The sequence below is a fragment of the Saccopteryx bilineata genome, chromosome 4 (genome assembly GCF_036850765.1).
Source record: "Saccopteryx bilineata isolate mSacBil1 chromosome 4, mSacBil1_pri_phased_curated, whole genome shotgun sequence".
Lineage (NCBI taxonomy): Eukaryota > Metazoa > Chordata > Mammalia > Chiroptera > Emballonuridae > Saccopteryx > Saccopteryx bilineata.
In genome coordinates, this window is record NC_089493.1 from 222,418,216 (window position 1) to 222,435,069 (window position 16,854).

The following is a 16,854-nucleotide window of genomic DNA, read 5'->3' on the forward strand; positions in this document are numbered from 1 at the left end:
CATATGTATGTTGGGTACTAATAACTGAATAATAGTATAATAACCAGAAGCCACATCTATGTTTTTTAAGAACCCATGGAAAAAACATGTTAATTAAACAACAGCCTGGAAAATGACAATACAGGGCCTGGCAAAAGTAGGTTTACAGTTGTGAGTATGAAAAGCATAGTTTATGTTTTCATTATTATTTATTATTATATTATATTCCATATGAACAGCTGTAAGCTCACTTCCCCCACACAATATGAAACAAGAATTTAGGGATCCATGTGTGTGAATGTGAAAACCTATAAATGTTTTTACATATATAAAACATAAGACTAAGAATTAGCATTTATTTTTATATTCATAAATTCAAGATATAGAGTAACAAATAATATTCACAGGAAAAAGAAAAATCCAAAAGAGTTTTAGGAAGGTTCCATAGTGAGTTAGCTACTCGCTTTCTATAGAATATAAACTTCTGGCTTGCAGCAATGTCATGTATATTACTTTTTCATATAATTTGTTCAACATAGAATACTAATAAAATAAAGCTGTTTACTTTTAGAATAATTTTATTCTAAACCTTTCAATATATTTATAGCAATTTTCATTCTGCTGTTAACATATTATAGTTTTAGACAATTTCTTTCTCCAAATAAAAATATTTTAAAATCTCAGTATCTTTATCCTTTCTCTTTAGTTTTTCAGTTTTAAAATTGTTATTGAAGGGAGAAAAGATGGTGACGGAATAGGCTGATGTTCCAACTGCCACCTCCTAGAACCAAATTGGATTACAACTTACTTTAAGAACAATCATCTTGAAAAACCAACTTTGTACTAAACTAAGAGGAATCTACAAACAAGGATCACTGAAAAAGCCTCACCAAGACTGGCAGGAAAGGCAGAGATGTGGAAAGGGCTGTCCCGCTTCCAGGAGTGAGTGGTGGCTGAGGGTCTGGACTCTCACTGCGGGGGGGGGGGGGGGGGGGGCGCCCTGAGAGGTGTGGGTGCCCAGCCCCAGCACCGGAGCCCCAGAGCCTAGAAGAGGTGCCCAGACAATATTTAACTGTGAAAAGAGCACTGTTTCTGTCCTCGAGAAAGGGACACACCTCTTGGATGCAGACTCCATTTTAAAGGGCCTGCTCAGAAAACCTCATTCATAGCCACTTATCTGGGACTCTGGCGGGGGAGAGCTGAGAGGACTAGGAGTTGCAGAATAGAGTGTAAAGTTGGAGGCCCAGGGAGAGACACTGTGGGGGACCGCCAATGAACCCCTATGCTGAATCATTCTCCAGTACTGCAGTCGCCATCTTTCTTGGGCGGAGCCATCCCCGAATGGCATCAGCCTGGGGAAAAGCAGCTGCTCCGCCCTCGGGAGTCTCTCCTACCCCAGGGATGGCAACGGGTCGTTCTGAGAGGCCAGGAAGCAGAGGGCGTGTCAATGACTCACTTTTCTCGTATTGAGACCAGAGCTCCCCACACACTCTCCGAGTCTATGACTGGTACTTCCACCTCACAAGAGACTCAGTTGAAACTGTTTGGAGAGGGGGCAGACCACACCTCTGGATCTCAGAGGCCACACCCACCAGACTCCTAGGGTCCCACCCTACAGATGACTGTGTAAAGTCTGGACAGACTGACACCTGGAGCCAAGGGGTTGAGACACACCCACCACGCTTCCTAATTGTTGGATTGCCGCAGGCTCTAGACTCTAGCAGAGGTTTTTTCAGTGGTTGAGCCCAACAAGCAGCCAGCAAACAGGCTACAGGAGGAGGGACTCAGGGAAACTTGGCTGTTTGAACGGGCTTTTCCTCAAGCCCAGAGTGGGTAAGAGCCAGCCTAGGAGTGCAGCTGGCATTTCCACGTACACCTGTGCCTAGCAAAGGCAGCCACAAACTCTGAATTGCTTGTAGCTCCAAGAAGGTTGCTGAGGGCCAGTTATGGACAGTGTCTCTCACTGGTCAGCACTGGGTTCCTGCTCTGGAGGTCCAGGGCTAGCACATCCAGGGGCCAGCTGCAGAAAGCATTGGTTCAGGAACTAACAACCCCTGCTAGAGTAGTATCCTAAGGAAAAGCCCCTCACACCGGGCCCAGCTGAGGTGAGTTCCACTCTCTTGTGATCAGCACTGGCACAGTGGCTCACGTGCATTGGATAGGGTGGAGCTCCACAGTCAGCCAGCCTGGGCACTGGATATTCTGTCCTGCTAGGCTAAATTCAACAGGGGGAATGGAGAGGTTTGGAGCATGAACATTTAAAGTGTGGGTCCCTGTGAGTCTATTGTTGGATCTAGTTGAGGGGCTTAGCCACCTTTGGGAGGGGCACAGTCAGCCCTAGGAGAGGACTCTCTCTGTCTTACTCCCTGAGACCAGGGTCTCAACAGCTGAAAGAACTTCTGCAAGAGGGGACTGTCAGTCCCACTCAGTCTGAACCTGCTGTTCACCTTGTTGGGGAGAAATGAAATTTGAGTATCCAACACTGGCTGAGGGATCAAGCTCTGGAGTAGGGGCCACATTCCTGTACTGAACTCCTGACCAAGAGTCTCCTGAAGTAGAGGGTCCCACAAAAGTTGTATTCACAACCGCAGCTTCCCTAAACCCAGCAAGTGTGCAACCTGTAGAAGGGTTGGTTGGGTGAGGGCAGTCTGAACCCACACTACAGTCTTACTACAGAAGACTCTGTGGGAAGACCAGGCAGCTGCAAGAGGAGGTGGAACATCTGAAAAGTGGAGACAAATTTTACAGAGCTTGGGGCTTTTAGGGAACTGTCGTCATCTCTAAGCAGGAAGAAAGGGATCGTTATACAAAGGTTGGCCCCTCCCACATTACCCAGACAGAGAAAACACAGACACAGTGAAAAGTGCAGTAGCTGCAGACTGGTAGCCCACAGCAGGTAAAAAACAACGGCTGACACCAACCCAAGAAGAACTAGAGCCAACACTACTGGTAGTTAGTGGCAGACAGCACCAACCCTAGACTCAGCTACTACACAAGCAGCACACCCAAAGGAGGAGTCTAGCAGGCATCAGACACTGTGGAGAATAAATACACCCAACACGTCAGACATTGCACAGTGTGTAATATACATGATCAAGGTTGACCCTTAGAGAAAGACAGCCTGAAGGGATAAACGTACCACAAAAAGACCAACTGCATCTAATACACACATACAACAAAGGGAGAAAATAGTACCTTCAAGAAGCATTCCTAGAACAAGGAAAACAAGTGGCCTGGAGGACAATACCACTGAGCCCATCTTCTTCATAAAGACCACACAAAAATTTGACAGCACTACCTAATACACAGACAAAATGGGCAGACAGAGAAATGTGACCCAAATGAATCAACAAGAGATATTCCTAGCAAAAGAAATGAATGAAATGAATGTAACCAAAATACCAGATGCAGAGTTAAAACAATGATATTTAGGATGCTCAAGGATCTTAGAGAAACAATGGATGGACATAATGAGCACCTAAATAGATAGTAAGCCTCAAAAAGGACATTGAAATTATAAAAAAGAACCAGTCAGAAATGACAAATACAGTATCAGAAATGAAGACTGCACTAGAAGGAATTAATAGCAGACTGGATGGATGCAGAGGATCAAATCAACGATTTAGAGGACAAGACAAATGAAAGGACGGAAGCAGAGTAGCAAAAAGAAAAGAGGCTAAAAAAGTCTGAGGAAACTCTAAGAGAGTTCTGTGACAACATGAAGAGAAACAACATCTGCATCATAGGGGTTCCTGAAGGGGAAGAGACTGAACAAGCAATAGAGAACCTGTGTAAAGAAATCATAGCTGAAAATTTCCCTAAATGAATGAAGATAAAAGTCACACAAATTCAAGAAGCACAGAAAGTTCCATTAAAGAGGAATCCAAGAAGGCCTACAGCAAGACACAGCATAATTAAAGTGTCAAAGTTAAGAGACAAAGAAAGAATACTAAAAGCAGCAAGAGAAAAGCAGTTAATTACCTACAGAAAAGCCCGCAAAAGGATGACATCTGACTTCTCAACTGAAACACTTGAAGCCAGAAGGGACTGGAAAGAAATATTCAAAGTGATGCAAAGCAAGAACTTACAATCAAGACTTCTTTATCCAGCAAGGCTATCATTTAAAGTTGAAGGAGAAATAAAAAGCTTCCCAGACAAAAACAAAACAAACAAACAGAAAACTCAAGGAATTCATTACAATCAAACTAGTACTGCAAGAAAAGTTAAAGGACCTGTTGTAAAAAGATCAAAGACAAAAGAAAACCAAGAAAAAGAGGATTGTAGATTTAAAGAATAAAATGGCAATAAACAACTACATATCAATAATAACCATAAATGTAAATAAATAAAATACTCCAGTCAAAAGACATAAGGAAGCTGCATGGATAAGAAAACAGGACCCAAGCCCTGGCTGGTTGGCTCAGCGGTAGAGCGTCGGCCTGGCATGCGGGGGACCCGGGTTCGATTCCCGGCCAGGGCACATAGGAGAAGCACCCATTTGCTTCTCCACCCCCATCCCCTCCTTCCTCTCTGTCTCTCTCTTCCCCTCCCACAACCAAGGCTCCATTGGAGCAAAGATGGCCCGGGTGCTGGGGATGGCTCCTTGGCCTCTGCCCCAGGCGCTAGAGTGGCTCTGGTCACGGCAGAGTGATGCCCCGGAGGGGCAGAGCATCGCCCCCTGGTGGGCAGAGCGTGGCCCCTGGTGGGCGTGCCAGGTGGATCCCGGTCGGGCGCATGCGGGAGTCTGTCTGACTGTCTCTCCTTGTTTCCAGCTTCAGAAAAATACAAAAAAAAAAAAAAAGAAAAAAAAAAAAAAGAAAACAGGACCCATACATATGCTGTCTAAAAGAGACCCACCTCAGAACAAAAGATACACATAGACTGAAAGTGAAGAAATGAAAAAAGTATTTCATGCAAAAGAAAACCAAAAAAAAAAGCTAGGGTAGCAATGCTTATATCTGACAAAATAGGCTTTAAATCAAAGGCTATAGTAAGGGATAAAGAAGGTCACTACATAACGATAAAGGGAGCAATCCAACAGGAGGCTATAACCATTGTAAATATCTATGCTCTTAATATAGGACCACCTAAATATATAAAGCAGATTTTGATGGACATAAAGGGTTAGATCAACAGCAGCATTATAATAGTAGGGAATTTTAATACCCCACTAACATCAAAGGATAGATCCCCCAGACAGAAAATTAACAAAGAAACAGCGGCCTTAAATGATACATTAGATCAAATGGACTTAATACATATCTTCAGAACCTTTCACCTCAAAGCAGCAGAATATACATTATTTTCAAGTGTTCAAGGTACATTATCTAGCATAGACCACAATATAGGACACAATACAAATCTCAATAAATTTAAGAAGATTGAAATCATATCAAGCATCTTCTCTGATCACAATGGCATGAAACTAGAAATCAGCTACAATAGAGAAACTGAAAAACATTCAAACACTTGGAGGCTACATAGCATGTTATTAAATAATGAATGGATTAACAACAAGATCAAGGAAGAAGTAAAAAATTTCCTTGAAACAAATGAAAATGAACATACAACAACTCAAAATGTATGGGACACAGCAAAAGCAGTCCTAAGAGGAAAGTTCATAGCATTACAGGCATACTTTAAGAAGCTAGAAAAAGCTCAAATAAACAACTTAACTCTGCATCTAAAAGAACTAGAGAAAGAACAACAAATAAAGCCCAGATGAAGAAGGAAGGAAGGAAATAATAAAGATCAGAGAGGAAATAAATGACATAGAGGCTGAAAACTCAATACAGAAGATCAATGAAACCAAGAGCTGGTTTTTTGAAAAGGTAAACAAGATTGTTGAACCTTTAATCAGACTCATTAAGAAAAAAGGAGAAAGGACTCAAATAAATAAAATTAGAAATGAAAGTGGAGAAGTAACAACTGACACCACAGAAATACAAAGAATTTTAAGAAAATACTAAGAAGATCTATATGCCAAAAAATTGGACAACCTAGGCAAAATGGATAAATTCCTAAAGACATAATCTTCCAAAACTCAATCTGGAAAAATCAGAAAACCTAAACAGACTGATTACAACAAATGAAATTGAAATAGTTATCAAAAAACTCCCAGGAAACAAAAGTCCTGGGCCAGATGGTTTCATAGGCAAATTTTACCAAATATTCAAAGAAGAACTAACACCTATCCTTCTCAAGCTATTTCCAAAAATTCAAGAGGAGAGAAGACTTCCAAGCTCCTTTTATGAGGCAAGCATAATCCTCATTCCAAAATCAAGTAGACACTACAAATAAAGAAAACTATAGGCCAATATCCCTGATGAACTTAGATGCTAAAGTTCTCAACAAAATATTAGCAAACCAGATCCAGCAATACATGAAAAAAATCATACATCATTATCAAGTAGGATTTATTCTGGGGAGGCAAGGCTGGTACAATATTCGCAAATCAATAGATGTGATTCATTACATAAACAAAAGGAAGGATAAAAATCACATGATAATATCAATAGATGCAGGAAAAGCATTTGTTAAAATACAGCACCCATTTATTAGCAAAACTCAGCAAAGTGGGAATACAGGGAATATACCTCAACATGATAAAGGCCATCTATAACGATTAAAAGAAATCCTCTTAAGATCAGGAACAAGGTCAGGGCGTCCCCTTTCACCACTCTTATTCAACATAGTTCTGGAAGTCCTAGCCACAGCAATCAGATAAGAAGAAGAGGTAAAAGGCATCCAAATTGGAAAAGAAGAAGTAAAACTATCATTATTTGCTGATGATATGATACTGTACATAGAAAACCCTAAAGTCTCAGGCAAAAAGCTACTAGACCTGGTAAATGAATTTGGCAAGATGGCAGGACATAAAATTAATATTCAGAAATCAGTGGCATTTTTATACACCAATAATAAACTGTCTAAAAGAGAAATTAAGGAAACAATCCCCTTTACTTTGCAACAACAACAAAAAAATATATACCTAGGAGTAAATTTATCCAAGGATGTAAAGAACTTGTACTCAGAAAATTATAAAATATTGATAAAAGAAATCAAGGAAGATACAAACAAGTGGAAGCATATACCATGTTCATGGATAAGAAGAATAAACATCATTAAAATGTCTATATTACCCAAAGCAATCTATAAATTCAATGTAATTCCTATTATCATACCAATGGCATACTTCAAAGATATAGAACAAATATTGCAAAAATTTATATGGAACAAAAAAAACAAAACAAAACAAAAAATAGCTTCAGCAATCTTGAAAATGAAGAAAAGTGGGAGGTATCACACTTCCTGATACCAAATTATACTACAAGGCCATTGTACTAAAAAAAGATTGGCATTGGCTTAAGAACAGGCATACAGATCATTGAAACAGAACAGAGAACCCAGAAACAAACCCACACCTTTATGGTCAATTGATATATAACAAAGGAGGCAAGAGCATAAATGGAGTAAAGACAGTTTTTTTAATAAATAGTGTTGGAAAAATTGGACAGGTACATGTAAAAAAATGAAACTAGACCACCAACTTACACCATTCATAACAATAAACTAAAAATGGATAAAAGACTTAAATGTAAGTTGTAAAACCATAAACATCTTGGAAAAAAACATAGACAGTAAACTCTCTGATATCTCTCATAGCAGTATTTTTGCTGATTTATCTCCAAGGCAAGTGAAATACAGGACAGGATGAACAAATGGGACTATATCAAACTAAAAAGCTTTTGCACAGCGAAAGGCACCATCAACAAAGTAAAAAGACAACCCACACAATGGGAGAACATATTTGCCAATATGTCTGATAAGGAGTTAATAAACAAAATTTATAAAACACTTCTAAAGCTCAACACCAGAAAGGTAAACAATCCAATTAAAAATGGGCAAAAGGGCCCTGGCCAGTTGGCTCAGTGGTAGAGCGTTGGCCTGACGTTCAGGAGTCCTGGGTTTGATTCCTGTCCAGGGCACACAGGAGAAGCACCCATCTGCTTCTCCACCCCTCTCCCTCTCCTTCCTCTCTGTCTCTCTTTTCCCCTCCCGCAGTCAAAGCTCCATTGGAGCAAGGTTGGCCCATGTGCTGAGGATGGCTCAGTTGCCTCTGCCTCAGGTGCTGGAATGGCTCTGGTTGCAGCAGAGCGATGCCCCAAATGGGCAGAGCATCACCCCCTAGTGGGTGTGCCGGGTGGAACCCAGTCGGGCGCACACGGGAGTCTGTCTGACTGCCTCCCCATTTCCAACTTCAGAAAAAAAGCAAAAAAAAAAAAGGGCAAAAGAACTGAATAGACCAGGGGTTGGGAACCTTTTTGGCTGAGAGAGCCATGAACGCCACATATTTTAAAATGTAATTCCAAGAGAGGCATACAATGACCCGTGTACGTAACACATTATGCAATAAAAATTTGGTGTTGTCCCAGAGGACAGCTGTGATTGGCTCCAGCCACCCGCAACCATGAACATGAGCGGTAGGAAATGAATGTATTGTAATACATGAAAATGTTTTATATTTTTAAAGTTATTATTATTTTTATTAAAGATTTGTCTGTGAGCCAGATGCAGCCATCAAGAGCCACATCTGGCTTGCGAGCCATAGGTTCCCAACCCCTGGAATAGACACTTCTCCAAAGAGGACATACAAATGGCCAATAGGCATATGCAAAAATGTTCAATGTCACTAATCATCATAGAAATGCAAATTAAAATCATAATTAGATAGCACTTCACACCTGTCAGAATGGTGCTCATTAACAACTCAACACACAATAACTGCTGGTGAGGTTGTGGAGAAAAGGGAACCCTCCTGCACTGCTGGTGGGAATGCAGACTTGTGCAGCCAATGTGGAGAAGTGTTTGATGTTTCCTCAAAAAATTAAAAATAGAACTCCCTTTTGACCCAGCTATCCCACTTTTAGGAATATAACCTAAGAACACCAAATCACTGATTCAAAAGAAGATATGCACCCCCATGTTTACATTGTTTACAATAGCCAAGATGTGGAAACAGCCCAAGTGTCCATCAGTGGACGAGTGGATTAGGTACATATACACAATGGAATAGTACATGGCTATGAAAAAGTAGGAAATCTTACCATTTGCAACAACATGCATGGACCTGGAGATTATTATGTTAAGTGAAATAAGCCAGGCAGAGAAAGAATAATATCATATGATCTCACTTATATATGGAATCTAATGAACAAAGTGAACTGAAGAACGGAATAGAGGCCGAGATGGGGTCACAGGGACCAGAGGTCACAGGGACAGCTGTCAGAGGGAAGGAGGATGAGGGGATGGGATCAGAGAAAGTAAAGGGGTTAGTGAAACTATATATACATAACACAGAGATACAGATAACAGTACAGCAAATCCCAGAGGGAAGTGGGGAGGAAGTTAGTGGTAAGGAGGTAAAGGGGGTATGAAAAGGGACACAGGGGTGGGGGATGAGGGAGTTACATTCAGTTCGACAGTTGAATCCATGTAAATACAATAATTAAAAATAAAAAAATATTCTCAAAAAATTGTTATTGAATGGTTAATAAGGTATATAAATCTCAAACTGACCATGGCCCCTGATAAGAAACCAAACTGTGAGTCATATTTTATCTATCATTCTTAGTATCTGAATGTCATAATTAGGGGATGTAACAAGGGAAATATTCTTTTTACCTTTAGGAAGAATAGACAGGTATTCAAAGTTGGGAGGAAGTTAATAATTGAGTGCAATTTAGTACAGTATTTGCTAATTGTTGCTGTATGGAACCAAAAATATTACTCAAATTGTATCTATTTTCTCTCTTACAAAATATATGTTCCATATTTCTTGCCCTACTGTCTTTAGAACAAATATTCAGAGGCCTCAAAACATTTAACAGTGAATAATTGAGTCAGAAAAATAGGATCATGCATCAGAAAAGGAAAGGTAAATAAATATATTTGCGCATATGTGTAATACCACATATCTACTCAAGCACATAACCACACCCTCTTATGCACGTACACATTCAGTCATTTATCTCATAGTTTTTATTCAAATAAATAATTTTTCGATTATACAACCTTTAGTAGAAAGACCTCAATAACACTATCAATTCCTTAGGGAAAAAACATTCTGTTAGACTTTTTGCTTATTTTCTTAGAAGATATTGATAGGGTGGGAAGACACTTCTTAGTTGTATCTCAAATTTAATTTGTTAACCAGCCAAATGCCTTTCTTTTTTTTTACCCACAAAACAAGAATTAGAATTGCTACGTTCTCTCATTTCAGAGTGGTTATATAGCAAAGATAAATCAAAAACCAAAAATGTGGAAGCACTGTGCAAACCTAGTGGTGTTATTAATCATAAAAACCTAGAAATATTTGCTTTAATTATTTTAGTAACTTAGTTACTTTTAGCTTAACTCTAACAAAAAAGCTTATATGTAAGCAGCTAGTTTGCATCTCTAAAAATAAGAATCTCATCTATATATACTTTTTTATATTAAGTAAACTATTAATGTTATTATTTTCTGTTTATGTATAAATATGTAAAGCTTGGGTTTTTTTCCCAAATAACCCCCAAATAGAAAAGCCAGTGATGTAGCTTGGCACTCCATCACAGTTCCTCCCAAAGTTCAAGTCTGTTTAATTGTATGTGCTGAAAAGAAATCAGGATCTGGGGCTAAAATGGGAATTACTATTCAATTATATAAAGATTCTTTATCTTACAAGTGAGTTTATTTAGCAAAAGACAAAGTCACAGTAGTTAGGAGAATAAGTTTGGTCAGAATTCAGAATGGACTTAAATCCTAGCTGAGGTATTTCCTAACAGTGGGACTTTGGGCAAGCTACTTAACTTATCCAAAATCAATTTCCAAATCTAGAAAATGGGAATAATATAAAACTTTTCAAAGATGTGGCAAGAATCAAATAGTATACTGATGGTAACGGGCTTAGCATGGTGTATGGTGAATAAAATGTACCTGAAAAATAGTATCTCTTATATAAATAAATTGACATATTTATAAATAGATAAGGAAAAATGAAGGTGATCAATAGCAAAATATTAACAAAACTTAATGTTCAACTCATGTTTTAAGTAGTATCTTTTGCAAAATATATACTTTTTTCAAGTATTTTCTACAAAATAAAACCTAAGCTCTTTGTGCCTTATCAAAACTCAAGAATCAGAATGGCTGAGAATGACTTTCAACACAAAACCCCTGTCTTCTTAAATGGCACAAAGAATGTGTTCTGTCCTGCTTACTACTATACAAAGGATGAAATAAAAATGAATAGTTCTAATTTTCTTCCCTATCTCAATGGTTCACCTTGTGCACTTCTGTGGAGAGAGCAATAGCACAAAAAAATTATATTGAATGGAGACTGCACTCCTCGTCAGACAAAGGAAGATGAGCTCCCTTCTCTCTGCTATTGGCTTGGTCATCCTAGCATACTCAAGAAGAAGCCTTAAAAAGGCACTGCTATTGGCTTGGTCATCCTAGCATACTCAAGAAGAAGCCTTAAGAAGGCACTGAACATGCCATTTAACAGAACTGGTAGGAAACGCTATAGCATCAATTGTACCAAAATGCAAATCATCACTTCTTTCTTTACATGCTGAACAAAAAAATCACTAAAATTATTTTCAAATGTTTAACATGTATAATTGTTTCATTATAATATGGTTTGTGAAATTTTCACCCACAGACTGTTAGGACAGGATCAATCTTCCATGTTTTACAGGGCTAATCCTGAGTCTTTCCTTTTGTGCATACACAGGGATTTATATGGATCCAGAGATGCTTTTTGGGAAAAGTATTTTCCTTGCCTACTGTCTACAGCCTTGCAGAAATAAGCTGGTTCTTCCCAAGGTCAAAACACAAGTCACGCCTGACCTGTGGCGGCGCAGTGGATAAAGCATCGACCTGGAACCCTGAAGTTGCCAGTTCAAAACCCTGGGCTTGCCTGGTCAAGGCACATATGGGAGTTGATGCTTCCTGTTCTCCCCCCTTCTCTCTCTCTCTCTCTCTGTTCCCTCTCTATAATGAATAAAATCTTTAAAAAAAATTCTAAAAAACAAAAACAAACAAACAAAAAACACACAAGTCACTACTAAATCCCTGCCTTGCATGCTAGAGAAAAGGTCTATGAATTTCTTTTCAATCAACAATACAAAATAATAATTGCATTTCCAGTTGTCTGTGATCTTAATTTATAACAATCTGATTAAAAACACTCTTGCAAAAAAATTAAAAGAAAAAATGAAACAAAACAAAAATACTTTGTTTTGGACCAAATGGGAATCCCAAACAAGAATTACTAGGAATAGCTTCAGATGTAAACTGAGAGATTCAACTTCCTGTTTTGCTTCATAACCAACATTCCTTCTCAACCCATACCCTCATAAAAAAAATCCAACCATAGAAGGTGTGCAGTTTTGACATTGCTATTTTCATGTTTCACTTGGGGAAAAAAATCACACAGATAAATTCTAAAGAAGCTTTTGTATCTGCTACTGTGGCATACAAAGCCACGTGCTTAGTCAGTTAATACATCTGTCCTGTCAGCAGAGAAAATAAATGTGGCAGTTTCGAGTGACAAATTATAGGCCTAAAATCGGGTTCTGGAATGATTTCAATGTCACTTACAGAGTCATAAAAAGTTTCGAGTTAAACAGTCCTTAGATATTACCTAAAATAACCCCTTTAACTTATTAGAAAGAGGCAAAAAGGTTAAATAACTTATCTAAGGTTACAAAACAAGGAGGTGGGAGATTCAGGACCAGCACTATGACTTTCAATCAAGTACACTTTTTACTTTCTGCAAGGAAAGTAATTGTAAACAAGAAATGCACCAGTATTTTACTTAAAAATAGCAATTATGATAAAGAAGTGAGGGACAGGGGAAAGCTAATTAACAATTTGCTATACCATTTTTAATAATGATATAGAAAAAATGCTGAAACTATTGTTATTTTTAAATAATTGAGATAACTTAATAAAGATACTGGTTTCTCTCAGCTTTCCCCTCATTTACTGTTTTGTATTACTTTAAATTCCAGCTTCTACTACAGCAGTGGTTCTCAAAGTGTGCACCAGGGCACACTGATGTGCCCTAGAAGATTTCCAGGTGCGCCCTATGGTATTCCAGAGAAATATGTGCCTTTTGGAGACCAAAACACCAACAGGGTTTTTGGAGTTTAGATATTTAGGGACAGAGGTGTGTGTGGAGAATTGGCTGTAAGCTGACAGTCTGCCCAACCCCCCACCTCACTTGCCTGATTAGGTTGCAAAAGGCTGTTAAGCTGTGGTGCTGGATTATTTACACTACCCCCCATGTTCCCCAGAAAGATTGGAGGCAAGTTTCTTCTATCCTTTGTTTGGTGTAAAGTTAAGATGATATGTATGGTGGGGGTTTTCTGCACCCAACACAATTAAAAGTAAAAAGAGAGGAATTCTTCAATGTATTGATGAGAAAATGAGAGTTTGCCTTTCAAATATATGCCCAAACATTGAAGAAATCGCTAGGACACATCAGGCTCATGTTTCTCATAAACACAAGAATGAAAAAACTTAATGCATTCACACCAGGACCTGCCAAATTTACTAAATCTTACTAAGAATGTATCTATATATATAAAAATATAATTTTTTTGTCTTTTTTATTTTTTAACCCCTTTTTATGAATTCTAAAAAGCATAACTCAAAAAATGTAACGTAAAAATGTCTTTTAATGTCAGAATAAATTTAATTTTGTCATACTTATTTCATTTAATTACCATAAAAGTACACTTGGACTTTATTTTTTCTTTAATATTTGACTTAATTATTATAACATTTATAAGAAATTTGTATATAGTGCGCCTACAATTATTTGTAGGATTTTAAATGCGCCCCAACTTCAAAAAATTTGAGAACCACTGCACTACAGTAACAAGCATAACTTCATTAGAGATCTACAGGGAGTCTTTACTTCTGTCTTAGTAAAACAACAGTGAAGAGATGCGGTGTCCCTCCAGGAGGCTTGGTTTGCTCTAACAATATTCAAAACAAGTGCTTCTTTTTGCATGCATTTTGCATGCTGGCCTCAAGATATGTCTTTACCTTTCCTTGAGATCCTCACTCAGGTAGTCGTAGCTACTTGAAGAGTAGGAGAGACATGGGTGACTTTCCACTGACGTACTTTCCAACTGTGATCTGTGCCTTCCTAGTCAAGAGTTCTACCGTTAGCTTTTGGCTCTCTGTGCAGCACCATGCAGTCGGAAGAATAAGCATTTTACAAAAGATGGCAAAAAGGGAGCCAAGAAGAAGTGGTTGGCCCACTTTAAGAAAGATTGGTATCATGTGAAAACACCAGCTATGTCCAATATAAGAAATATTAGGAAAACACTAGTCAAAAGAATTCAAGGAACCAAAATCACATCTGATGGTCTCAAGGTTGTGTTTTTCAAGTGTGCCTAATAAAGAAGTTGTATTTAGAAAATTGAAGAGAATTACTGAGGATGTTCAGGGCAAAATCTTCCTAATATTTCTATGGCATAGATCTTACCCATGACTAAAATGTGTTCCATGGTCAAAAACTGCACACCACAATTGAAACTCATGTCGATGTCAAGACTATGAATGGTTATTTACTTTGTCTGTTCTGTGTTGGTTTTACTAAATATGCAACAATCAGGTTTGAGTACCTCTAATGCTCAGCACCAACAGGTACACCACATCCAGAAGATGATGGCAATCATGGCCTGCGAGATATAGACAAATGACTTCTATGAAGTGGGCAATGACTGATTTCAGACACCATTGGATAAGACATGGCAATCTATGTATCTGCTACATGATGTCTTCCTTAGAAAAATCAAAATGCTGAAGAAGCTCATGAAGGAAAGCTCAAGAAGCCTCAAGGTAGCTGTTCTGCAACAGCTACTGCGATGAGACAGGTGCTAAAGTTGAACAACCAATAGATATAGGCCCCAGTCCAAGAATCTGTTTAAAATTCAAACTTTCTACGGTGACAAAGAAAAAATACTACTTGTAATTTTTTTTTAAAAAAAGAACTTTACCTTTACTTTGATTTGAGAGTTTTCTTTACCCTTTAATATCTTTTCATCCCATGATGGATTCCAATTACTTCCTCACCCCATCTCCCTTAAACAAAATAGCAAGGGCTATGAAAGGAAAGGGTCATCAGAGACCATTCAGTTTCAACCCCCACCCATTGCAAAATTTTGGAACTTTTAAATATTCAAAGGCATGTATCATATACTCTTAAATCTTTCTCTTTCAAGCAAACAATAACCTCAAAAAAAAAAAAAAAAAAAAAAAAGAAATCCTGACCAGGTGGTAGCAGAGCGGATAGAGCAGGGGTCGAAAACCTATGGCTCACGAGGCAGATGTGGCTCTTTTGATGGCTGCATCTGGCTCGCAGACAAATCTTTAATAAAAAAATAATAACTTTAAAAATATAAAACATTCTCATGTATTACAATCCATTCATTTCCTACCACTCATGTTCATGGTTGCGGGTGGCTGGAGCCAATCACAGCTGTCCTCCAGGACAACACCAAATTTTTATTGGATAATGCTTAAGGTACATAGGCCATTGTATGGCTCTCATGAAATTACATTTTAAAATATGTGGCGTTTATGGCTCTCTCAGCCAAAAAGGTTCCCAACCCCTGGGACAGAGTGTTAGCCTGGGATGCTGAGGACCCAGGTTCAAACCCTGAGGTCGCCAACTTGAGCGTGGGCTCACCGGCTTGAGTGCAGGGTTGCTGCACTCATGACATAGACATGACCCCACGTTCACTAGCTTGAGCCCAAAGGTTGCTGGCTTAAAACCCAAGGTCATGGGCTTGAACAAGGAGTCACTGGTTTGGCTGGAGCCCCCTGGTCAAGGCACATATGAGAAAGCAATCAATGAACAACTAAGGTGTTGCAATTATGAGTTGATGCTTCTCATTTCTCTCTCTTCCTGTCTTTCTGTCCCTGTCTGTCCCTCTCACTATCTCTCTCTCTCTCTCTCTAAAAAAAAAAAAAAAAAAAGCCAGAATAAGATGTACAGGGGACCATGAACTTTACCCTAATTATATCATATCATATTAAATTTCAGAGGATTTAATTAACTGAAATTTACTACACATAAACAATAATCACTTTTAAAGCATTAAAAAATGCAACCGTAACTTCTCTTAAATCTAAAGGAAATATAATTTTAAAGGTTAAAGTAATTTTATCACTTAAACACTCCAAATGTAGATATAGAAGAATGTTACTTATATAAGAATGGCATTATTCTCCTGTAATTGAAATGACATCTATACATGTATAAATATGGATCTGATTTCCTAGATAATGACAGATCAGGTTATAATCAAAGTGCTAAATGCAAATTTCTAGTCTTTTGAAAGCTGTTCATTTTGACTTTAAGGCCTTATAAACTAAATTTTTAAAAAACATTGTATCATAAACCTTAATAAAATATTTTTTCTGAAAACTTATTAGAGAAACTATCAGAATAGAGATAAACAAAAGCAAGGTTATTGAGAACATCTTGGTTCATAAATCATTCTTGACACTTTGTAAAAAAGAATATCTGTAAAAAATAATGTTCTTTTCTAGGATCAGTTACCAAATCACAAAGATTCTCTAATAGCTATATTACCACTATTTCATAATTTTCCTCACATAATAAAATATTACAAACTATACACTTCTAAATGAATTATAATACTAAAATAGCACATGCTCCCCAAAAATATAATAGTCAAAATCATATGACTATTAAAGGAAAGAGAGGTTACTATACAATGTCAAAATGTATAATTTAAATCAAGAGATAACATTATATGTAAATAAAACTGTCTGGTACTTTACCAC

General features: G+C 38.0%; 1 protein-coding gene and 1 pseudogene across 1 annotated transcript in view; one reads left to right on the forward strand and one right to left on the reverse strand.

The window, feature by feature from the left end:
- The window catches only part of KIAA0825 (KIAA0825 ortholog), a 565,493-nt gene that overhangs the window by 460,900 nt on the left and 87,739 nt on the right, over positions 1–16,854 (reverse strand). The window lies entirely within an intron of this gene.
- On the forward strand, positions 1,262–14,910 carry LOC136334045 (small ribosomal subunit protein eS1 pseudogene; annotated as a pseudogene).